Source organism: Macrosteles quadrilineatus, unplaced genomic scaffold, assembly GCF_028750875.1.
Source record: "Macrosteles quadrilineatus isolate MER2022 unplaced genomic scaffold, UCM_ALF_1.0 Scaffold_2__2_contigs__length_208266976, whole genome shotgun sequence".
Classification (NCBI taxonomy): domain Eukaryota; kingdom Metazoa; phylum Arthropoda; class Insecta; order Hemiptera; family Cicadellidae; genus Macrosteles; species Macrosteles quadrilineatus.
The window spans coordinates 52255736-52281860 of NW_026542595.1; the positions used below are offsets into that span (position 1 = coordinate 52255736).

The 26125-nt window shown below is 37.5% G+C and overlaps 1 protein-coding gene across 1 annotated transcript in view; it reads left to right on the forward strand.

Moving 5' to 3' along the window:
- Positions 1 to 26125, forward strand: part of LOC128986508 (ras association domain-containing protein 10-like) — a 76168-nt gene that overhangs the window by 19846 nt on the left and 30197 nt on the right. The window lies entirely within an intron of this gene.

A 26125-nucleotide genomic window follows, 5' to 3' on the forward strand; every position in this document is an offset into this window, starting at 1 on the left:
TTTATGCGTGATTGAGCAACACACACACACACACAAACTCACAAACTTTCAGATTTATAATATTAGTAAGATAATTTAGAGTATAATTTAGGGATTTTTATGCTCTATTTCTACTACATCACGAAAAGTAAAAGTAAAAAGTAAAGTAAAACACTTACACTTTGTAGTCAGCCTAGAGTCGTAGTTTTAGTTCCCAGTGAGCCCTGGGCCGCTCGCCACTCGGCGGAGGTCGGTCTACGTCCCGCCATGTAATTTGATCGGCCCAAATGACGGGGCGGGACGGCCACCCTATCGCTCTCATATTTGCCCAAAACACTTTACAGCTCATCCGTGATTCCCAAGTAAATTGCTTCATCGAGCGAGTCTCGACTACGAGGTCTACCAGAGTGATTAGTTCACTCACGACAAGACTATTGTACACTTGTACTGGTTACTCTGGTGTGCTCGACAGTCTATAACACTCGAATGTCAAATCCTGGAATAAGAAACTGTATGTGTTAGTAAGCTTGTTGGTTTACAAGCGATCCTGTTAACAATATAAGCCCGATTTCAAACATTACTAGTAGGATTGTAGTATCTGAGAGAGATTTAATCAAATATAACCAAAATCAATGTTAATTACCAGAATTTCACTCCTATGTACTTAAAAAAGCACATACAACTAATTTAATCGACTTATTTTTTAACATGACGGAGTTTATTCATTTTCATTTTCATTTTTTATTTTCCACGGCAATGCCATTTACAAAATACAATCAGTTAAGATTATAATAAGAATATATGAATGCAAAATATTAAATTATAACCAAACAACATTTCATCAGCAATAACAACAATACAATCGATCAACAATAAATAAACTATGACATAACAAAAACAAGGCATAAGAATAATAATAACAATAACAATGATAATGAAATGTGGTATGGTAGGATGTCTGAGTTTGATCTGTTGTATTCTAATGTAAGTGGTGTAGTTCTGTAGTATATAGTAGTGTGAAGTCTGGTGTAAATCTGTATTTGGATGTGAAGTGTAATGTGGTGTGAATTAATTAAACGTGTAGGATTTTATGTTTAAGGGAGGCTAGACTGTCGCTGTAGAGGTCAACATGGGTTATTTATTCATGAGTTTATTCCTATACTGGTATTTCTAAAATAAACAGGAGCAATGTAACGTAATGTCAATGAATGCTCTGAGGTAACTTACTCCACATATTGTGTCACAGCCTGTGGGTCTGGGTCAACAACACTGCGTGTTATCATTATGAATGCTCTCGTAATTTCCTCGCACCAGACTGGTCACAAACAATAGACTTGCCGTAGAAAAACATTGCTAGATCTCATATCTGCAGTTGCCTTCCTCCTTGGCGTGCAGATTGGCGTGCAGTCGTTAGAACCAACTGGGATAACGGACCCTTGTCATGTCAAGGAACACGGCTTAAAATCTTTTAAACAAATCGCTAGACCTCATATCTAGAATGGTCTTCTTCATTGACGTGCTTTAGTTCAGACAATGGAAGATATCATATTATATTCAGGGTTTGAACCCAAAATATAAAAACACATGTGGGATTAGAAGATCGCATATATTGCATACGTATCGTTGTTGAAGGCAAACTTTTTATCAAAATTTAAAGTACTGAAGCATTTTAGCTGACAATTTTGAACGTAAAAATCCCAAAATCTGAGTTCCTTGTTTGACTACGACAAACATGTACGCAACACATTATAATTCGTGTTAGTATTTTATAAACACATACAAACTAAGGAGTTAAAACATTCATTTAGACTTTAAACTAGTCATTATGCTCGATATGGAGATATTTCTAAGCAATATTGACTATATCTAACCTTGAACATTCATAGTACCTCGACGTATCCGTGGACTTGTTGCTCACTAGGCGGAACCAATTAATTATCACCAGCTTCTAATTAGAGACGTTATGGCCGGTGTGAGATCTCTCCTCGGCCGATCTGGCCCATATCACGCGCATCTCTTGCATTATAACAGCGTGTATATCATTATCATCGATGCACGGACAAAACTATGTAAAACACAATCGCCAGACGCCAATATTCAAATTATGAAAGATAACCTAAAGGTAATCGTTTGGGTTGGAACGTGTTTTGAAATTGATAACTGCACGGAATCCTTAAGTTAAATTTAATTGAAGCGTTGCGAAATGATATACTTACAACTATTTTATTGGTGTAAACAGACTTTAAAACATCGACTCAGTTTATTTAGAGTATGTGGGGAAGCCGGCGATCTGTGTACAGTTAATTTCCCCTCTGCGATAGCAGGTATTGGCCAGTTAGTTAGTTGGTGGTTGTGGCCATGACTTGTGAGCGCTCCGGGGCCTCTGTATGGCTGCTACTGCGTTCATCACACAACTCTGGTCACCCGACTTAACACAGTTCACCCACAATTAGTAGCCACTCATATCAGCGACCAAACACAGTCCATCCATAACCAGTAGCCACTCATATCAGCGACCAAACACAGTCCATCCATAACCAGTAGCCACTCATATCAGCGACCAAACACAGTCCATCCATAACCAGTAGCCACTCATATCAGCGACCAAACACAGTCCATCCATAACCAGTAGCCACTCATATCAGCGACCAAACACAGTCCATCCATAACCAGTAGCCACTCATATCAGCGACCAAACACAGTCCATCCATAACCAGTAGCCACTCATATCAGCGACCAAACACAGTCCATCCATAACCAGTAGCCACTCATATCAGCGACCAAACACAGTTCATCCACAACCAGTAGCCACTCATATCAGCGACCAAACACAGTCCATCCATAACCAGTAGCCACTCATATCATCGACCAAACACAGTCCATCCATAACCAGTAGCCACTCATATCAGCGACCAAACACAGTTCATCCACAACCAGTAGCCACTCATATCAGCGACCAAACACAGTCCATCCATAACCAGTAGCCACTCATATCAGCGACCAAACACAGTCCATCCATAACCAGTAGCCACTCATATCAGCGACCAAACACAGTCCATCCATAACCAGTAGCCACTCATATCAGCGACCAAACACAGTTCACCCACAACCAGTAGCCACTCATATCAGCGACCAAACACAGTCCATCCATAACCAGTAGCCACTCATATCAGCGACCAAACACAGTCCATCCATAACCAGTAGCCACTCATATCAGCGACCAAACACAGTCCATCCATAACCAGTAGCCAACAAACATAGTTCGCCCATCCAGTAGCAACTCACATCAGCTACCAGACACAGTTCACCCAATACCAGTCATACAATTATTTTCCATTATAAATCAAATGTCCTCTATCAACCAGGAACTACAGATTTCTACTAACACTATCCCTTCGGCACTTCATGTTTGCCCACCTACATACTCATTCACAAACAGTGGCAAAATAAATTTACTACCATACGAATATAGTTTTTTTACAGTAGTTGGAAATAGGATTCAACCGATCCTGTCAAACATATTTTTCCGCTAATACAGTAGTAACCAGAAAAGTCAGATCCAAGAGGCTATCTCTCAGACAGGACTACTATCTGTAGCCACACTTTCAGTTCACTTAACGTTCTCACTCTCCCTTTAATTCCAGCAGGGACAGTTATCTCCTTCGGTTTATCTTCATTCGTTTTTTTATGTTATCAGTTATTAAATATATGGGGTGAAGTGGGGTAAGAGTAACCGGGGGGCTAGTGTAACCACGGCTTATCACTCAACTGATAAGATAATTTTGGACCTAAATACTATCATATCTTGTTATTTGGACCTTCCTTTGTTATATTTAGCCTTAAGAATGCATATAAAATATGTGCAAGTAATAGTTTTAGAATGTTTAAAAAAGGCTTACATTTCCACTCCATCGGCAAGTGCCGACCTCAAACTTTGACAATTTTTCATACTCACATTTTTAATGTAAATTTGACAGTTTTTGGTTTACAAACTAATTTTTGCATGTAGAATCTGAATATAATTTCAGATCTGTGCTAATTCCTATTGTTTAGATTTTACAAGCGTGGTTACACTTACCCCTGAAATTTTGCAGTCGGGGCAAGTGGCTTTTTGGATTCGGGGCAAGTGTAACCAGGGTGGTTACACTTGCCCCGCATATTAATACACAAGCAACATTATTTATTTTACACTAGTTTTGCTGCTGATTATGTTTTTTTTTTTTTTGTTTAGAGAGCTTGCTTTTGCTTTGTTTAATGCCTGCTTTATTTTTGTTTCAGATTTGTAAATTAGTTTAGGCCTAACTTTTTGTCTGTGAAACGTGTTAACATATATAGACTAGGCCTAAACCAAAATGGTGAGACATTACAAAAGAAAAAGTGATCGTGGCCTTTCATATACAAGAGAACAGTTAACAACTGCAATAGATGAAATACAAAGAGGTGTTCGCTCAATGCATCAAGCTAGTAAACATTTTAACATACCTTATTCGACACTGCAAAAACATATTAAAGGGACTCGTGGTGCAAAAAGTGCTTCTCATGGACGATCAACCATAATACCCTTTGAAAAAGAAGAACAGCTAGCAAATGGCCTCAAATCTTTGGAGAAGTGGGGGTGGGGTTTAACCAGGAAGGAAGTTTTGGAATTGGTTGGGAGCTATGTACGGCACAACAATATACCAAACTCATTCAAGGACGGTATTCCTGGGGAAGATTGGTTCTTGGGTTTTAAAAGAAGACACAGACTGTCAATAAAAAAACCACAGACCCTTGAATATGCACGGAAGAAGTCTGGCTCTGACCCTTTTATAATTGAGGGGTATTTTGATATTCTTCAGCAAACGCTCATAGACCTAGATATTGAAAATAAGCCGAAGCAAATTTTCAATATAGATGAGACAAGTTTTTGTTTGGACCCGACCAAAACAAAGGTTGTTGGCCAAACTAATGCACCCTCTTCAAGAGTCACAGCTGGACCGGCTAGGGAAAGTACCACTGTATTGCTTGGTGGGAACGCAGACGGGGAAAAGCTCCCTCCCTTGATAGTGTTCAAGGGCAAGAATATCTGGGACACTTGGATGGCACCAACACGTCCTCATTCTACTGAAACCTGCTATGCTGCGTCAACAAATGGGTGGATGGAATCGGACATTTTTTTCAATTACTTTGATAAAACTTTTTTGAAATTTTGCGGTTCAGATAGACCTATCCTCTTGATATACGATGGCCACACAACTCATATTGATGATCGTGTGATCGCTAGTGCTATAAAAAATGATATCACAATAATCAAACTACCACCTCATTCAAGCCACATGCTCCAGCCAATGGACCTAGCTGTATTCAAGAGTTTGAAATCTGTGTGGGATCAAAGGTTAACTCGTCACCAGAGACATCAGCAAGGGGTTAAAATTAGCAAACGTGACTTCTCCGATCTCCTTTCAACCATATGGAATGACACATCGCCAGATTTGCTGAAAAAGGGATTTGAAAAAGCAGGAATATTTCCCTATAACAGAGAGGTAATTGATAAAAATAAGTATGATCCACTGGCATATAGTAGGTATTTGGCCTCACGTAACAAATCTGTGGCAGAACCTAATCCTGCGCCAGCTTATGAAAATGCAGCCGAAGAATCAGTAGATATTCTTACTAAATCTCTGCCTCCTCAGATTCCTGCAGAGTTTCCAGCTGAACAAACTCCAAAGCGTGTAAATATTTCTGAACCTGGCTGTTCCTCTAGTATTGGTTCGTTTTCATCCATACCTGAAAATCTGTCAGAGACCCCTGAACCAACCAATCTTTCAATTTCGTCTGATGTGTCTTTTGAAAGCTTGCTATTGGAAACAGTCCGTCAGCGTACTCCCCCCAGTAAAGTACAGAAGAAAAGAATTGCACCTGGTGCCGAAGTTATCACATTTCAAGATTCCATAGCCAAAAGAAACGAAGAAAAGAAGATAACAAATGATACGGAAAAGATAAAACAGAAAAACGTTATCAACTTAAAAAAGGGCTTGATAAAGAAAAAAATAGGCCTATCTATGAAACAAAGGTCTACAAATTTATCAAAAAAAACACCTAAAAAAGTTTTTAAACAGAAAAGATTTAAACTTATTCAAGTAGGCCTAGGACAAAAGAGAAAAAGAATAAAAGTTGAATCAACAAGTGAAGAAAGTGAGTGTGATGAATATCTCTATTCAATTGATGAAGAAAGCAAAAAAGTAACGACCATAGAAGATTTAAGGGCAGAAATGCTTGAAAAGTTTGAGGAAGAGCAAAAAGATAAAGCCTTTTTTGAAGCTAAGAAAATTACAGTCGGAAACTATGTTCTGGTATCTTTTGCAACAAAATCGTCAAAAAATCTTCATTTTGTTGGCCAAGTTAACCAAGTAAACGAGTGCGGAGATCCACAAGTAATTTTCCTCAGATGCAAAAGCAAGGCAAAGCATGGCACCACATTCTATTGGCCTGAAAAAAAGATGAATACGAAGTTCCATCTACCGATGTTATCACTGTGCTGCCTGAGCCCACTTTGGGTCGCAGGGGAGACCTTACATTTGGTGTAGTGTTCGACTCATATAATATTCAGTAAAGAAAAAAAACTTTGTTGTAAATATAAAATTAGGAATTTAGAAGATAAGGTAAAATTTGACACATAATGTTACTGAGTTAAGTTGGTTTGAGAAGAAAAACATAATTGTTTGTGAGTGAACTGCTTAAGTGATTTTACGTTAAACTTACCCCGTTTTATAATTTAGGATTTTCTTGCCCAAATGTAAATAAAAAAACAATATTACTGTGAGATTTATTCTACACATGTTAAACAACATTAAAAACCATGTAAGTACCATTTAATGTTGTGTTTTTTATGTTTTAACAGTAATCTTCCGTTTTGCATGTTTTGCGTTTTTCACAAAACGCGAGAAGAGGTTCACGAAAAAGTTCGTAACTTGAGTAAAAATTGAGATATTTTAATAAGTCAAAAAGTCTTGGAATCAGCAAAAGATTTGAAATCTGGCCACTAGCCCCATGTCTCTTTTTCAATGCTTTATATATTTTTAACAGGCAGAGGTTACACTTGCCCCGAACCCTGGGGCAAGTGTAACCACAAAACGCAAAATTTTTAGTATTTTTTTTTACCAAAAAAGATTTTATTTTTTAATAACAATGCATATTGTTTTAAAGCCCATTAGTCAAAGTTTATGCATAAAAATTTCCAGAGCTATATCATGTATAACAAGATGGCAATTTGAGGTCAAAGTTGAACTATGCCAAAACGTGGTTACACTTACCCCACTTCACCCTGATTTATTTCTCGTGGAAGTGTCGTCACGTTAAAAACCTTATTTCATTTCTCTCACGCAGCTCATATTTCAGCAGTGCGTATAAATGCGTATTCATTAGATCAAGTCCATTCAGTTCCTCACACGTAAATATCAAGTTTCAAAAACGGTGCTTGGGGCCATTTCAACTACCCTAAGGTTAAAGTGGGGATGACAGCCTATTCTTGATGAGCAAAATGCTTTTAATGGGCAAACAACTAATTTTTATGTTGAACCCACATTGCATAAAATATACCGGTAAAAACGGAAAAAATAAAACTCTTTCAAATATCATTGGCCTAACATGATGTTTCTGATAAATAAAACTCCATGAAAATGATTAAATTGCGGTATAACTTAGTAGAACTACGTAATGAAGTTGTTATTGTAAAAAAACAGCAACTAAAAAAGTCACATTTTTTAATTACAGATTTTTTTAAATAGGCCTATCTTGACAACAGATGAAGGAGGATTTCGTATAGCAAAAACTCGCTTATGTTATCAAACTAAAGGGTTAGGATGTGGATAAAGTAAAACCGGTAGCTCGCCATCAGTGCGACCCAACGTTCAAGTCACCGGGCTCAGGTCAGTTACTCAACTGCGCTGATATAATTAAATGCCGTCGTCGGTCGAAACCCTTTCTAATGTATGATTGTGTAATATCCAGTATACCAGCGCAGGCTCCCATGAACAAGGTTGTTGTAGCTTACAGCTTATTTTATTACATTTGTTTCAAAATCTACTGCTTTCATTATCTATCCACGCGAAAATATAGGGGCGATGACATACTTTAGTTTGCTTAGCACGTTGAAACTTTATCTATCATAACTTTCACTAAATTTTAGCATATTTAGTTATTAAAAAAGTTTCAACAATAAACATGCATAACTATATCGTATTTAGTTTGGTCGCGGAGCAATATAATGATTTCAAACTAGATTTGACAATAAGTTAGGTTTATACTAACTCAAGTTAAAGAAATGCTGTGATGCGGGTGAGAGGATTATCATAATATCTCGTAGGCTTCCGATATTAGCATATTAGGCCCTTTTGATTAGTTGTACTTTTATTGTAAATCAACACCATTTTACAGTTGAGTTAATGTTGAGAAATACAAGTGTTGTAGTGATGTACCTTTACATATCCTTTGACGAAACTGCAAAACAGTTTATCGACCTTTAAAATCGTGATCATCTATTTATAAAAGAAATAAAAACCTTGTATGCTTCCAAAATTAGATCTGGTTATCATTTAGTTTATAAATAAATGAATGTCGACTACTCAATGAAAACTAAATACATTCATGTACAAAACACACATTGTAAGGCAGTGAGAATGACCGTGGGAAGCTAAAATGCATATTACGACAGTATTTCACTGATGTTATTAGACTTAATCAGTGTAATTAAAGAAAATGCTTAGTTGCCTCTTAGTTTAAAACAGTACATTTGTACGTAGTTAGGATCTGACGAGGCCTATTTGTTACCAGTAGAAAAACGACTACAAAAACGCTAATGGAAGAGAAAGTGTATCACGGAAACAATTAGAAACGGTATCCCACTTGAGTGGAATAAAACGTCAGACATGTTGTAACTTAAGTTCATAGAAATTTCATTTACTGTATTAGTTAGAAAACGTCCTCATGAGTCTAATCAGATGTAGTACAAACACTTAAATGGGGAGGAGTAAAACTATAATCACAGTTTTGGTTGGTGATACAACTCTTTAAAACGTTTATTTTTTTAGCATTTTTAGCGGTTTTGTAAGGGAGCGGTACACCCCCCCCCCGAATTATGTGTATTTTACGTCGACATTTTTCTTAGATAGCATCTTTAATTGATAGCCCAGTTATTGAGTCAAATTCTAAATTTTTTACAAATGACAGTAGTTTCTAGTTAATAAACTCCTCAATGAAAATAATACAGTATTCGTCCGTAAAGAAATAATGAACAGCCTAGAAGTGAAGTCCTCTTTTCAAGTCAACTTAACCAGCTTCCATTACCAACTGAAGTTTCTTAAAATGACTCAGAGTTTTCTGAATTCATTATCGTATTATCCACTAACGAAGCAGAGCACATGCAGTTTCTACATGGTGTTTCCTCAACTTTACGCACAACCACCATATCACAGAGAATACTGCAACTGATGGTAAGCAGGCAAGAGTGAACTGTGGGTATGTGATTAGGGAGACACGAGCATAAGTCAGGAGGTTTAGGAGACTGTAGGACCGAGGACCGTGGGTGAGCGATAGTCAGATAACCTCGTCCAGCGAGTGACACTTTAGTCACCATCTGGGCTTATAAACATGCTGTCACACCTTCAGATGTGGCTTAAACGGTGGTGATAGTTTATATATATATTGCAAACACGATAGTTCTACACAAATCAAATGGAAATCCTCATTGTACTCTAGTAATAACAGTATTTTCAAGGTTCGTTTACTATACAGAGTCCTACACAAGGAAATGCATTTGAATCTAAACTAATATAAATATACAACAATTTTCATGTATTATTCTTTTTGCAGAAACACTACCAATTTAAACGTAGCTTACAAAAAATATCAGGTATGGTACATTTGTGTGTACATTTTTTACAGTAAACTGTTTAAAAATTGATTCGACTGTGTGTGAGGTCCAGGTCAAATATCGGTGTACCTGGCTGGAGATGACTCAAGCACCGTGTTATGTGTAAACATATAACACAACACAACACAGGTGTGTGTCGCAAGCGTGTAAATGTCGACGTCGTGACGAGCTCTCACGCCACACGACGCTGGTGGACAGACACTCCCTCGCCACTCCACCACTCACTGCTTCCCTTACCACTCATCAGTCACTCCTTAAACCCCAATCAACTCTTTTACACCAAGAGTAGACTACGGTGTGTAGCTAGCTTAGTGGTTAGTGTCTCAGACTTCGACAGGGGGCGTTTCAACCCTGGCATGTCAACACAAATTTGTGAGGTTTGGACCGCTTTCCCTTAAAAGAGTTTGCGACTCTTTCATGTAAAATTTCACTGACGTAGCTAACAATAAAAACAAATTAAAATCTAATTGAATCGAGTATTCGTAATCCTAATTTAAATCGGTATAGTATGCCACGGTCTGCAAACAGACAAAGCTCTTTGAATAAGTTTACTGGAATTTTAACCTAAAAGTGCAAAGATGTGAGGGGGTCAGAAGCCAAGGGGTACAAGTGACATTTTAAAAAATTTTGAGTTAAGTACAGATTTGGATAGAAGATTCAAAAATAAATTTGGTGGTAAAGAGATACAAGTGAAACCTCTGTATAGTGCTGCTCTCTGGTGGAGAAACTAAACAACAGCTGAATGTCTTGTCAGCTGTTTTCAAACATTTGGTGGCCAAGGGGTATAGGTGGCACTTATACCTGTTGTGCTCCAAAGTTGTAGGTTATTATTGAGTGTTGTTTTGTAACAGTGTGTTTCCTCTACCCTTCTCATTTAGTAATATAACTTACTATTAGTTATTTTTCAAGATTATTAAAGGAAGATAAGATTATTAAGTCTGTATGGTAATTTATCCAGTGAATATTTTAAGTTTTAATTATGAGTGATTCAGATCCAGATGATCCACTTCCTAACCTCTTTGGTGGTAAGTGCCAATTTTACACCATTATTTAGTGTTTTGTATGAGAATAGATAATTTTAATGACTAGGAAAATACTTAAATAACCAATTAACTAAATGATTCATTACCTTTATGTAAATCTTGTGTACATTATAAAACAGAATATTGTTATGGCACAACTCTGACTACAGCATAACCTCAATCCATTTCAGGGTATTTTTAAGACCCTTATAGACCAAGTAGTTTTTAAACAAGTAGGCCTAGAATTAATTATTATTTTTTGGCAAAATATTTTACTAAATGTAAACAGATCTGTCCCAGAATGGGTATTTGCCCATGTATTTCCAAAGATAACTAAAAAGTGCGCATTTAGTTATGCATAGGCTTAAAGTTTATAATAGACTTAACAGCCAATAATAATAATAATATTATGATACCATAGCCATATTTTATTCTTATGGTTCCTTACTCAATAATTTGGTTTTGTAAATTTCAATGAGTTGTATTTTTTTAGATGACGATACAGACGAGGATCCAACGTATGAAGAAGAAAGTGCAGAATCTGACGATTCAATTGGCTCTCAAAGAGATAGTGGTGGGTTTATTAACTACTTTATACACTAAACTAACCTAAACTAAAATAATTAACGAACTAACAAACTAACGTAACATAACAAACCTAAACTAACAAGTGGTGTAAAGTTATACTAATTTTACTTTCACCCCCTATATACATAGTATAGGGATAAAGTATTGTTTTTGTCAAAATTTTCGAATTTGAGTTGGCAGTGGAAGTAGGCCTATTTGTTTTGGTGCTCCCTGAATCCAAAAGAGCTAACCGCTTCAGTGGTTTTTGGATTTGTGTCTTGTCTGTATGTGAGTGTGGGTGTGTACATAGCTAGAGAATTCTCTGTACACCGTTGGTCCAATTCGGATGAGATTTGGTATGTAGGTAGGCTATGGGTGATCAATGTTATTCTTATGGGGATTATGTTTGTTTCAGGAGTATGCTTGAGGAAATCTGTTGTCTTAAGCATAAATAAGGGAGAAAGTATGTGTCAGTCTACTGATACCTTTTATTCACTATTGTTTTTCTCCTTTACTTCATAATACTTAGGCTACAAAAAAATTTCAACATTTTTATTTTTTTCAGATGATGGTGCGCTAGATGAGCCACAACCAAAGAGGACAAAACATGAAGGACGTAAGAAAACACGAAGATATGATTTGTGGAAAAGAAATATTTCTAAAAAGAAACGAAATGAAGGTAAATCTTATGTTGATAGGAAAGGCGTACATCATGACAAGAAGCAATTAAGAGAGTGCATCCACCGTTGTAGGTTTAAGTGCAATGACAATCTCAGTGAACAGGATAGGCAAAACATTTTCGAACAATACTGGAATCTTGGAAATTGGGAGCTTCAGTCTGCCTACTTGCATTCATGTATAAAAACAGTAGAACCAAGGAGAAAGAAATTATTTGGACAAGGATCAAAATCTCTCAGCGCCCAATATTTTTTTCTTGACAAGAGAGTATGCAAGAAATTCTTTCTCTGTACTCTTGATATCTCTAACAAAAGAGTGACAAATGTTATCAACAAGAAGACGATTTCTACTTCTGGGATTTCTCCTAGGGACAAGAGGGGTCATAAAGTACCTGGAAACAAACTTTCTGAAGACAAAGTTGCATTCGTTAAAGAGCATATTCGTAGATTTCCAAGATACACAAGTCATTATTCACGCAGTCAAGCTCCAAATAAAAAATATTTATCTCCTGGCCTAAACATCAAAAAGATGTACAACTTGTACAGAGAAAGCTGCGTTGAACACATGGTAGAGCCTGTGAAGGAAAGCTATTATCGCCACATCTTTAATACGGAATTTAACTTGAGCTTTCACAGACCACATACCGACACTTGTGTTACTTGTGACACACTGCAGAATACCATCAACAATGGAACTCCAGATGAGAAACAAAGCGCTATTACACAAAAGGAAGTACATTTGCGGAAAGCAGAATCGGCACGACAACAAATAAAGGACGCTCAAGAAACTGCCAAAGATGATACTAGTCACTTTGTGATTTGTTTTGACCTGCAAAAAATGCTACCCTCTCCGGTCCTTACCTGCTCCAGAGTGTACTACGCGCGACAACTGTGGACGTATAATTTTTGTATACACAATTTGGTAAGTAACAACGCTAGTATGTTCATGTGGCATGAGGCTCAGGCTGCTAGGGGCTGTGAGGAGATGCTCTCTTGCCTGTTGCGACTTGTAAAGACACTGCCTACAAGAGTAAAAAAAATTACAATGTTTAGTGATAATGCAGGTGGGCAGAATAAGAGCCGTTTCACAGTGAAGTTCTGGTTGTATATAGTACGTACTACCCACATTGAGGAGGTGGACCATAAGTACTTATTGTCTGGTCATTCGTATAATGATTGCGACAAAAACTTTGGAGTCATTGAAAGAGCCCACAGGAATTCAGGTACAGGGATATTTACACCAGAACATTGGATGAATATTGTTGCTAAATCGTCTAGCAGATTCATGGTAGTGAACATGGAAGACCAGGATTTCATTTCTTTGAAATCTTTGGAAGAGCATTACGTTAAGTCAGTCACAGGTATTCGTAGTATGCAATGGCTACGTTTTCAAAAGTCAGATCCCTATACACTGTTTTATAAAAACACATTCAATGCTGACATGCCTTTTTCGCAGTACAATATGAAGCCCAAGGAGGCTCCAAAACAACGCCTTCCTCAACAACTATCAGCCAAAAATGCTGCCCCAGGAATTAAAGCAAGCAAGTACAAAGACTTACAGAGCCTGCTTCAGTTCATTCCTCCATCATATCATGCCTTCTACAAAAATCTGAAGATTCAGCGAGAAAGACAACAGCCTGGAAGGGGAGGAACAGTGCCAACCGATGCTGAGGAAGACCGTACTGAAGTTGAAGACGAAGAACCTGATGCCGTTTGGGAAACTGATTCTGAGTAATAACTCAGACGTTATTACGGACAATACAATGTCTCTGTATTCAACTCACTATTTTTGTTTACATTTTGTATTTTAATAAAAGTTCTCTTATACACTATTTTAATTTTTTTCTTCAACTTATTGTCCTTTGGAAGACAAGAGGTACAAGTGACGCTTGCTATCACTATTATCTTAATAACTACCATATTTCCTAAGATTTTTTCACAAAATTAGTATCTAAATTTAAGTTATGATGTGTACAACACAACTTCAACTAATTTAATTTTTAAAACAGGTTGGTTGTTTTACCATAGCATTTTAACTTTGAAGAGTTTTATCTCAAAACTAAGAAACCGTCACTTGTACCCCTTGGCTTCTGACCCCCTCATGTATAAATTAAAATAATTGTAAGAGACCTGGTATGAATTTTCTGGTAACTGTATAATTTTACACTGGAAATGTCGTCGTTTATATTTTTTGGCAAGGGGAGAAAAAAAAACACTAAGACGATCAATGAAACCATTACTTATAAATTTGGAGTGGCGACAAATAAAAGTAGGATCTTCTCTCGTCGTCGTGAATAAATAAATAAATTAATGAATGTCCGACTAAAAGGGAAAAGGCCGATTGTGAATGATTGGTTGTGGTGAGCTTGGTACGATCGTCTGCCGCTTATTATTACACGGATGCAATTCATTAACAGTATTGTCACTCATTAGTGGTAAATTACACAGCCCAAGGACGGGGGAAGGTCAGCAGCCGGCGCGTGCGAGACTGGAATCTTGATATCTGAAGGAAAAACTGAACCAGAGCGAAGGAGACGAGACGTAAAAAGCAGTCGTGCACTATCGTATCAGGAGACGACGCGACGGACGTCAGATGTAACAGGGTAGGATCATCCTACCGTTCCCCATATCACGGGAAGCACCGTATAGTAGTCACAGCGGCCAAACCCCATGCCGTAAATCCTAGTCATATACCTTTAAGAGGCACCATGTGATAAAACGTCAAAAGTCCTAGCGGGATCGGTATCATCAAATACCTCTCTTCCCCATATGCATATATCTTGAGAACCACCATGTGATGAGACGTCAAAAGTCACAGCGGGATCGGTATCATTCAATACCTCTCTTCCCCATTTGCATATATCTTGAGAAGCACCATGTGATGAGACGTCAAAAGTCACAGCGGGATCGGTATCATTCAATACCTCTCTTCCCCATATGCATATATCTTGAGAAGCACAGTGTGATGGAACGTCAAAAGTCACAGCGGGATAATCCAACACCTCTGGCCTCAGCACTCGAATTTCTTTGGGAAGCAACATGACATGGGACGTTAAAATCCACAGCATCAAAAGTCAAAAGTTAGAAGATAAATCCCTAACCCCCGTAACCCCTACTCCTACATCTTTGAGAAGCACCGTGTGATGGATATCAAAGGTTAGGGGGGTTCATCCTATCACCCTGTACTTGTAAATCTGTAAGAGGTACCGTTCGATGGTACGTCTAACTTATGTCCATAGCCATGCTCTCGTACTATTCACAAGTCACAACACTGGTATGGTTTAGTGTAAGTTTCAATAAAAAGAAAACGATTTGTTGAACTGAATCATATTTTTGTATTTTTAAGTTCTAAAACTCGTTCATTTAGTTCTGTTGCATAAGCAATTTTAACCATTCAATCGAAGTAAAAAACTACTTTAAACAAGTTGTTGGCACTATGTGTCTTGTGTTTATACGAAGTCAAAACAAAAGTACATCCCTCCTCCCTGTGATTCAAACGGAAGACATTCCATCTAGATTGCATTGTTAACTCCATTTCCGCTTAAAAACCTAATAAGTGCATTTGAAGGGGTGCAAATGAGAAAATGCCACATGCATTTCAAAACGTTCTCAAATGAGGCAACTAAATGTCATGAGAAGTTATTGCATTAGATTATATTTTACACAACAAACTGTTTTCCCAAGAGTAGCTCGCACGAATCATGAAATACTCATTATTTCTGGTAAAACTGTAATTATCTCGTGAAAGGTGAGGAAACCTATAATCAACATATTACAACAATGAGACAATTCTCGCATCTGTGAGGTCGTCTCTTCTGGTCTAATTCTCATTGAAAACACGTCGCGGGACGTTTAGTCATGATGATAGGTCAGTGGCAAAGGTAACTCTTCACAAAAAGGTTTTTAACAAGGAAAATCTGCGTTATAATATATTTTCGTCTTTAGTCCTTGAGAAAGCAGTATTTTAATATTAAACGAGAATGTGACGTGTCATACTGAGATCGATATTCTGTGATAGGCTTTTATATGGCTTGCACTCTGTGGTCAAATCTCAGTGCTTTATGTCTCTTTTAATTTCTACACTGTCTGTACTGTGTTCTTTAGTGTTGTGATCTGTAACATGTACTCTGTGCTATACCTACTATGGCCTCCTGACCCAGAGTGCTGGAAAGTGACATCCATCGCCTGCCCCAGGAAGGACTTTCACGCCGTTTCACACTTGATCGGTCGTTTGATCTCAGGACATTAGATTTCAAAACACTTGAAACTGAGAGGAAACTTCTTACTATCTAGACTTTTCACTACTGTAAACCTTGTGTATTTACAAATTAACCTTAAAAGGTTAATTCTATATTTATCAAATATCAATGATTACAGAAATCTTTTGGTCGATCTATTATATTATTAAAGTGATACAATCAAATATTATGGAAACGGTTAAGGCCATTTACCAAATAAAAATATAGGCATATAGCACATCAAAATGAAGCTTAGAGTGTGTAGGTTTGCCGAAAAGTATTGATATGAATGAATTTCCTAAGGGATCTGCCCCACAGGGCCACAGGCTGATTTCCAAAGGGCTACGCCTGGCATGCTTCCAAAGTTTATATAATTCAATTGATTTTAGTTAATGAAACAGCTGGTCAGTACAATGAACTGGTGTTTGTTTATTAATTTACTAGAAAAAGATGTTTGTGACGCTTTATGTAGATTTGGGAGGGTTATGTTTCGTTTTAAAGAAAGGTTGTATACGTCGTCATGTTCTTTTTGATCTATTAACATCAAAATTAGGGCTTTGAAAGTAAGTAGGTTGACACTTTTAAATCAGTTTATATGTTTTAAATCATAGAGTTACTGTATTTTAAATCATACATCAGCACCCACTTTAATAGCTCTCTAGGTCACATTTTCTTCCCGTTGCAAAGCACGGGTATAGCAGCTTGTATTCCTAAAAAAGAATACTAAGAATGCGCCTCCACTTGTTTCAGACAACATTTTACTTCTGCCATTCAACATCAACAAGCAAGCCTAGCAGTTATATTTTACTCGATAGTACGGGTAAATATTTATTTTTAATCGCCAAAGATTTTCTTTTGTTACGAGGTCGTGAATGGCAATAAAACTCGACAAGAACTCTACACATTCAGTTCCTGGAAATGTTTATTTGTTTTTTGACGACGCATTACGAAGTCGTCGGCCTTCCTAACTCGAGCTATAAATCAAAGGAGCGGCTCTCAGTTACATCGTCGCCGAACTCGTTCGCTCGGCTGAAAGTGAAACCGATTGACGAAATAATCCGTTAATTTGGTCAAAACCGGTTCATTTTTACGTGTCGACATTTTACGCTACCGCGTCGCGTAGTCGAGAGGACCGTTAAGTGTTCTCGCCTTGCCGTGACGGGAGGCCTCTATTTTGTCTATCTTGGTTTCAGAACAAAACTTTTTGTAGTTTCATTACTTTTTAACAATTGTGATTTTATATTTTTTCGTGTAGTAACTCGGCGAAGAATGAAATTCGCAGTGATGTTTCCTAAAAGTCAATTCCATCCAAAGCTGCATTTCATGAACATATTTTTCCAAAATGTTCCTACTTAGTGAGAGAGGGTGTTGCTAACTACTACCCATCGAAAAGCTTTTTAATACTAAATTTGTTTTTTAATTATTTGTTTCAGAATTAATTTATGTTAATCTGGGCCCATTTCGCTAGTGACTCACTGGTATTCCCCGCACATCACCACCACAATGGATGAATAGAATGTAAATCATAAGATAAACTCGTTCGCGTTCCTTGTGACTCACTCCGCTCTAACCGCCCACTCCCAGTCATTCACTCAACATCAAACATCACAAACGAGATTCATGTAGTACCTAGAAACTCCACGAAATTGTGGTAAAGCAAACGGTCAATTCTTCTTAAGAACACTGTTACCAAATTAGTCGCTACCGAACCAGGGGTTTCTCATATTATTATCATGGATACCTTTTAAGTTGTGAAATACCTAACATCATCCAACACGGACAAATTTATCGCAGAACACATGGATGGCCCTGTTTTAAGTGTAAAATACTTACTTCATCGACTTTACATAACAGTTTCGAAAAGACCGTCTTGTGGTTACTGACACGTAATCAGCATAAATCCGTTTTTATGAAGTAAAGTATGCACCAGTCCCAAAATACAATAGGCTACATACTTAACTAACTGCTTAAGATATTTTGATAATCCAGATTATTGTACATCCAAGAAATTGATTCACAACACTACTGCCATAAGCTGCTTCTAAGAAAATAATACCGCTGGGGAGATAAAGTCGTTAGGTCGGCTATTAATTCGTTAGTTATACTTATCACGATAAAGTAGGAATGTTTGATTTAATTTACGAAGGATTAATAACTTGGAGATCATGATATGCTATTGCTTGTCGTACACTACAACAATAGTAAATGGCTCGGCCTTGTAGAAATATCGCGATAGTCATCAAGGTCTACAGTGGTCTTGTTGCAGCAGAGTTACTGCGTTTGTCCTGAACTGTAACATCCATCATGACACGACCTCGGCCACGGTATAGGTCGCGGACATGTACGTCACTACATACTCTCGATGCGAATGGAGTTGTTGTACGGTATGATAAACGGATATCAATTAATGAAAGCTCTCCAGACTCGTGATGGATTATCTGCCGGGCAAGGGTTTATTTGGTTCCTCGTTTGCTCAGGTTTACATAAAACATGGGTTTTCTTGGTTCCTACAATAACAATTTTAACTTTCTCATTATGGAAGTGAAAATTGTATGTGAACTCTCTTAGCAGCTAAGAATAGTCGGGCTGCAACACTTCTACAGAATGATGGTTCATAAGAACTCGATGATAATTTCATTTGGTCATTTGTCAAACATCATAGTTAGCTGGAGGCAACAGCTGTGATTTGTGATTATTCCTGTTCAAGTTGATGACTTCCATGAAGGACCCTCAGCCGCGACCTTGACGGATTTTCAAGTCGTTTCCGCTGGTGACGTTCCTCGCGTGCCTTCGTCTCATCATAATATAACCATATATGTTTGATTGCATCGCCACAATAATTCGGCAGTTCCTGTCTCCAATTAACAGCCTCAGCATAGCTAGAGATGTTCACTCTTGTATACGTAGTTCTGGTCGTAAAATCACTTAAATTACATTTGTAATGTTATTTCGGAAAAACCTTTTATAGATAATAGGGACAGAGTGTTCTCTCTTCGTATCGAGCTTCGTTGCCATTCCAGTAGTGGTTCGTGCGTGGTTTCTTTCATTAGTCTCAAGTACTTGGATGGAAAGAGGAACAAATCTGTTCACTCAAAAGGTTGCCCGTTTTTAGGTTGAAAAACTGCACCAAAATCTCACATTCATGGGATTCTTGAGTCTTGCCAAATGATCCACAATGTCAGCATATAATGATAATCAACACACATCCTTTGATCATAAAAATGTTCTCAATGCCAAGTGAGGTATGAATAAGAAAAAAACTACTTGCTCATCTCATCGCATTTGCTTCAAGATATTTGTTTCGTTTAGTTGTATATCGTCCTTGAACTAGTACTACGATTAGTATTTTTTGTCCAGTGTATCGCATAATCCAAAATTCACAATCTCCACCGACCCAGCTCTTGACAAGCAACCGCAAAACCGCTGTGAATTGGTTTGCTCAGTGGAATGAATTGATCTGTTGACCAAACAAAAAATTAAACCACAGATTTCGTTACGGTAAATAATGTGGTCAAAAGGCGTCCCACATATATGTGACCTTGTGAGGATTTACCACTCGGATGGAGGCTAATACATGTGACTTAGTACAATTTTCTCAGCTACGAAATATGGCAGCTATAAGTCATTTTCTTTCACCTCAAATTGCAAGTCATTGAGTACTCAGAATATTTTTCAGTTACATCGACCCCGCCTATGTTTATAACCAACTGGCAACGAGGGTCTCAATCCAGAGAATCCAATCCCGATATTTCGGGATTCGTCTAAGCACCCTTCGTGATAATATTATTCATGATTATAACTTTTTAGCCATTTTAAATTAGCGTGGAGTCCCCTTGTTGACTCATCTAATGTTTTAACTGGCCGGTTTAAAACATTAGGATTCAACAAGGCCGCAAACGCTACAGTGCGACATTTTGACGTCTATCTAAGTAAATTGTACCACACAGAACGTTCATCACTCGTATTTCATATTTTACATTGTTAAGTTTTTTTAGAATCTATTAAATGCCATATAGAGTAGGTATACTCGTTCTGGATTTACTTTGAAAATTAAGTTGCCCCCGAAATACTCCATTTTGGGGTCCTGGGTAAAATTTGCATAATTACCAAAAAGTGCACTTAACTTATGGACACGACGTTTTTCACGCCCAAAAGGATCATACATTCTCTGCTAACTACGTGACGCATATATTTTTCAATCTCAATCTGATAAGGAATTAATTATTTTGGTCACGAGATTGTAAACAGAATGTTACCCAAGTAAGACGGTGGGTCGAGTGTTTGTTTGTACACAAGACTGGCTGATGACAGGAGACAATCGGAACCTAGTTGGCGAGAAATGGGTGGAAGGAGCGACAATGCTCAATAAATACTCCATTAGTTAGAACAAGAAGTCATAAATATTGTTGGCGACAATGGCATAGACCCGCCCTTCGTCAGCAACAAAAACCCAACGCTCGTTAATAAACTTGTAGAGATTCTAGGAAGATGGTCAGCTTGAAGAGCCCGGAGGACAATATGGCTGGGTAGCAAAGACGGTAGCTCGGTAGTCGGTAGCCTCCTGCTGGTTTATTGCTTAGCCTTCACCGGCTTTGTTTTATGGACCAAAACGAAATTACACTTTAAGCAAATCAGGGAGTGGTGATGACTGACATAGTAGACAATGTCATTTACTTAGGGGATTCGACTACAACACAAGCAGTTCACGTATTCTATCATATGACGCCGCTGCCAAAGCCGTCAGAGCACAGGGTTTCTGTCCTTCGGGCTTGGGTTCAGATCCCACAAATGGCAAGTAAAAATATACTCGAGCTTTAGGCTAAAGAAGTTTATATTTATTGGCCCCTTTCTCTAGGTTTCCTAAACGAATGATATATTTATTATTGTTTATGTCAAGGAGGATTACACTGTACCACTAATTACTTACCTGTATCATAGCTGACGTATTCCTGCAATAGCTGTACAACGTTTAGCCCGTAACGGTACATTCTGCGTTAGGAATACAAAGTGCTTAAAGTTTGAGTACTTAGTTGCGGTTAGTGATGCATACGATTATGGTTAGTTTGTTAACTTTCTATCAGCAAAGAGTATATCTAATGATATTTTCAAATGAAAAACGTTATTTTTATCATCAAACTATTGATTTAAAACGGACAAGTGAAAATGTCCGCACCCATCTAAAGATATACAATGCAGTTGGTTGTCCTCGATGGATTGGTCCGTACCTTTAAACAATCAACAACTCAACTGCCATATATACGTAGATGTAGTTGCTAGTCCTGGTCGGATAGATGTTTCATGAATGGACTCTGTGAGCCTCGCGTGATGTAACAATTAGCAAGACACAGGATGCGATGTTCACTGAAACAAAACGAACTAACGGCGAGTCCCTGGAGCAGGCGCAGCTCCTGTCACACAGGCAGAGGCAGAGGCACCACCCAGCAAAGGGTTATACTACTCAATAAATATTTTCGACGTATTGAATCAATATTTTTAACTACCAAAACATGTTTTTGAAAGTCTACATGTTGTGTGTTTTATTATATGCCTAAACTAAATTGCTTCAGTTGTAAATTAATGCAGATGTACGTAAAGCATTAATTCCAATTATAACGACAATTGTTTTCCATGATACTCAAGTAAATATATTTGGGCAAAATCCTCACACTAGTCTCTAATCACCACGTATGGACGTGATTTGCCTACAACAGAATCACAATATCAAATTAAATTCGTAATCAGCCACTGCATGAATGAGCTATCTGACAAGGCTTAGATTGTAAAGGCACTTCCCATTAGCCCAGAATGGCTTCGGGGTTTGCAGTTCTACTACCGGTAATGAACGACTCTGCCTCCAAATTAGACGCCAATTACAACAATTACAGCATAACAGCCGGAGGACACGGACTGTACTGCTAATGTACAGCAGTTCTCACAGAACCCTGTGTTCAGCTCATCCTCTCAAATGCCAGTTGCGGAGCCCACCATCCGCAGGTAAAAAGCTGAGTAAAGATGTTCAGCGTTGGATGATTTTGTTGATCCAAATATCTTTATAGACATTTTCAATCTATTGGCAATTATATTAGACGAATATGTACAACTGAAGGGCTGTGTACTAAAAAGGTAGACTACTACAATTTCAACCAATTTAACCATTAATAGGCAAGCATGCTTATTCAAAAAAATTTTTTAGCTCGTGTGCAGCGTAGGAAAAATCTACGCATACTGTTATAAAGATGTTTTCCTGTTGGTGTGCAGAATCCCTTTATAAATAGAAATATGCTCAACAATGAATTTAAAATCTAAAATATTTAACATGGGCCTTATTATGGGGCTGGGTTGCATGCTAATGACGAAATAACAACGAAAAATAAACAGAAAATATAAAAAAAATTTCGAAAAATTCCAATCACATGTTTTATTAATTATGTTTTTTAGCGTTTTATGTTTGAGTACAGCTAGGGGTGAAAATAGAGAAGTCTGTACATTAGATATTTTGGTCGAGTTTTCAACCACTGGACGACCTCTAGTACTCTTTAATCTATGGTTTGGTATACAACAAAATGCGATATAGTTTTTATCGTTCTGTGATTGGTTGTACACATCGTATTTCTATTCTCCTAGTTTTCGTTTAACTGCAGCTTAATGTCTTACTTACTCCCTTCTGACCATTCAAAGTTTCTGCTTCCCCGTACTTCTGAATTGTAAACGCTTTATGAGAGGGAGACTGGACTCCGTGAAAGTGAATCTAAAAGGACAATTCTGAAACTTGCTTATAATTAACTCAAGTTGTGCGATAATTGGTGGGAAGATCGCTCACTTGTACTGTTAATGGGGGAGAAAGTTACATAACAACACTTGCGCTTGCATAAGAGAATTTGTCGTGGAAGTCGTAGTCGTCACATGTCTATTTAGAGCTAAATGAGAGAAAGGAGGAGCGTCGATCTATCAGTCCTCTTACTTGGAGAGGCTCGTTAGCTGCCGAAACACCGACGTCTGTGATACTTGGAGTCTGTAACCTGCAAAACAGAATCCGTAGGGTTCCACGATAGGCGTAAAGTATAATTTAGATCAAAATATAATCCAGATATAAAATAACAGGTTCATATTTAATACCTGTTAAAACAAACATCACATTGCACATTTCTACATGATAAGACAAATTAACAATACGGATTGAGTAAAATTCTAAGCGAGGTAGTTTTTGGACCCAAATTATATTTGTCCATGGTCTTTTAATTAATGATGCCTTCTAACGAAATGGTCAACGTGATACCCATCAGTTTCCAATAGTCATCTATCTGGCCATCGTCAGGACAATGGAAGACTGCTAAGAAGTGCTAAGAAGTGTTTTTATTAAAAGGAACAAAGAACTGGTATGGCGAAATAATCTTTGACCATTATATCGCAGATTATCTTACGTAAACGAATTATAACTATTGTTTGCGTTGATCCTATAACTATGTAAAACCCTAAATCCATTCTATATCAAGGTAGAGCGACGTTACGAACTAACGTGTATTTTTATTTGTTGGTGACCAGATAAGTTCGTAATTAGTTCGTAAGTAGTAATAGGACCTGGCTATAACCGTTCTACTATAAGCTAATCCAACTTATAAAATGCATACGAATACTTTGATAGTCATAGTATAATTGTACTAATGCCTACCATTACATTTGAATAACTCCAAATTACAATTTAAAATCAGATTTCTAGTTAAGCCGAGACTTAATAATAATACGTTCATGAAAATTTCAAAATGTGTACAACCCGTTATAGGTCAACTGTGTAGATACAAAATACTTAAGTTAATGGGAATAGGAAGTGGTGAAGACATGGTCTCCATTATCTCCCTTTCATCTAAGAATGTGGGAAAATCGCTTAAGTGGCAAAAATCATTTAACTGGTATGTTTTCCAAACCACATTAATGCCAAAGAAAGACAGATAAAAACGTAATAGCAGTAACATAATTTGCAAGTAACGAGTCGATAACAGTAGTGACTTTCACCCGATAACGGCGAAGTGGTTCATACACAACCCTTCTACTGTACTGCGTCACGACCACATCACCACATCGCGGGGTTATCTGGGGAGTTGCTTTCGTTGAAAGCTCACAACCAGATAGTATAAGGAAAGTAACTGAGCTACTGTAAGCCTACCATTGTAATAATCGCTCGCGTGCCACATGAGTAGTATCATTGACTATATACAGGGTGTCCCGGAACTCTCTACCAATATTTTAGGGCATTGTTCCTGGGTAAGAAACATATCTAAATATCATATTTAAATTGTCCAGAAGTCCTTACTTACTCAGATAGCCGCCATTTTGTTTTTTTCACTTATTAATTTTTTTCTGAAGATTGGTTAAACATACGAAGTTGAAACTTTGCACAAACATTTATGACAACTAGACAAAGCTACAAAAAAATTATGACGATTTTTCAAATTCATAAAACAAAATGGCGGCTGTTTAAAATTTTGTTTCTTAAATTACTCGAAAACCGTTGATTTTACAAAAATACCGCCGGATATTAGTTGCAGCGCATGCTGAAAGCGGTCACGTATCACTAAAACTGCCATATCTCAGTTAATACTCGTCCGATCTTAAAGATTAAGGTGCAGTTTTAGTGATACGTGACCGCTTTCAGCATGCGCTGCAACTAATATCCGGCGGTCACGTATCACTAAAACTGCCATATCTCAGTTAATACTCGTAAGACCTTAAAGATTAAGGTGTCGATCGATTTGTAATAAAATTTCCTTAAAAAAGTTATTCTTGTAAAATTTTTGTAACATCAACGGTTTTCGAGTAATTTAAGAAACAAAATTTTAAACAGCCGCCATTTTGTTTTATGAATTTGAAAAATCGTCATAATTTTTTTGTAGCTTTGCCTAGTTGTCATAAATGTTTGTGCAAAGTTTCAACTTCGTATGTTTAACCAATTTTCAGAAAAAAATTAATAAGTGAAAAAAACAAAATGGCGGCTATCTGAGTAACTAAGGACTTCCGGACAATTTAAATATGATATTTAGATATGTTTCTTACCCAGGAACAATGCCCTAAAATATTGGTAGAGAGTTCCGGGACACCCTGTATAACATTTGAAACTTCGTGATCCCCCTGATTTAAGTAAAGACGATGGTTTGGGATTTACTTTCATTAAACTTAAAAAAGTTAGCTCGGAACCATGCTGATGCTATATCCATAGACTCAGACATTTGACCATAGTTATCAGGTCTTTAGAGGAGCTAAAAAGGGTAGTGCCATCAGCATAGCAGACGATATTTTCCACAAAATTTGGAATGAGGTCATTGGTCATGATAATCAACAAAAGGAGACCCAGTACAGATAAGACCCCTGTGGGACACTCCATAAAAATTCAATTTACCCAGCAGTATCCGATGGTCGACCCGTGTCAAAAGCCTTGCTGAGGTCATACAGGGTGGCCCCAGTAAAGCCTCCAGCCTGAAATTCATGCAGTACTACTGCTTCAAGCTTATCGAGTGCATCTATGGTCGAGAGACCCGTGTGGCGTGTGCTGAGACTCGATTCAATGATTTTGGTCTATAAAACCAAATCAAACTTATGGCTTTTGCTTTAATAAAAAAAAAATACTTTATGTCCAGCTTGAATCATGCCATTTTTACAGCTCTTCTTCGTGCAGTAGTATGGATATTACATAGGCCTCAGGAAGGTATAAAATTGGAAGACCTCTTTTACTCGAATATA